The following is an 893-nucleotide window of genomic DNA, read 5'->3' as shown; positions in this document are numbered from 1 at the left end:
AAAAAATAATGTTGTTAGCAACAAATAATTGTTTAATATAAATTATTTTACCCAAAATTGATGAAGAACGCGATAAAAACTGCACACAAGCAAAATCGACGCGAAAAATTGAAATGTCAAGAGTTGTCAAAAGCCTACAGCGCGCTGTCAAATAGAGATTTCGGCTAATCGATACTTTAAAGCGCTTCAAGCAAGTGAAGTAAAGCTGCCACTAGGCCAACTTTCATACATTTTAGTAGATTTTAAAAATTGTTTGACAGTTCTCAAAGCCAAGCAAGCAAAGCAAGCGTGCATTGGGCCAATACCTTAATGCATATAAATGTACATTTACGTATTTGGAGAAAGAAATCATTTGTCATCATGTACTTCGTTTATTATATACATAAAAAATCTTGTCTACATCCGTTCGGTAGCGTGGTTAAAATATCTCACCTTTCCTTTATACTATATAGGGAAGATAGCAATTTTAAAGAGGTGGAAACCCTTATCAGAAAATTAATACATTATTACACATCCAGAGCAGGGTTGTTGCGAATATTCGCATTCGCATTCGCAACAGCGGAGCTTCCGCATTCATTTTAACATTCGCATTCGCTTTCGCATTCGCAATAATCAATGCGGATCTTTTGCGAATGCGAATATTGAAGGGACCGAAAGTAACAGTTATTTTCTTTACGAGTTAAACTTGGCCAAATATTTTTTATTCCCAACTAAAAGTCCTTTCCGGACAATAAACAAACCGCTTATCCAAATTAAACAAGTTTGGTATCAAATGAAAGAGGACTTAAATAGCTTTAAAACTGAAATGTCTAAACAAGCAAAGTCACCTATTGAAAAATATTTCAATAAAAAATTATAATTAATTACCATAGAACAACCCTTGGGCCAGGTAT

Source organism: Rhagoletis pomonella, unplaced genomic scaffold (genome assembly GCF_013731165.1).
Source record: "Rhagoletis pomonella isolate Grant_MI unplaced genomic scaffold, Rhpom_1.0 Rhpom_scaffold_00002, whole genome shotgun sequence".
Taxonomy (NCBI): domain Eukaryota; kingdom Metazoa; phylum Arthropoda; class Insecta; order Diptera; family Tephritidae; genus Rhagoletis; species Rhagoletis pomonella.
Note: the sequence above shows the minus strand (reverse complement) of the source record.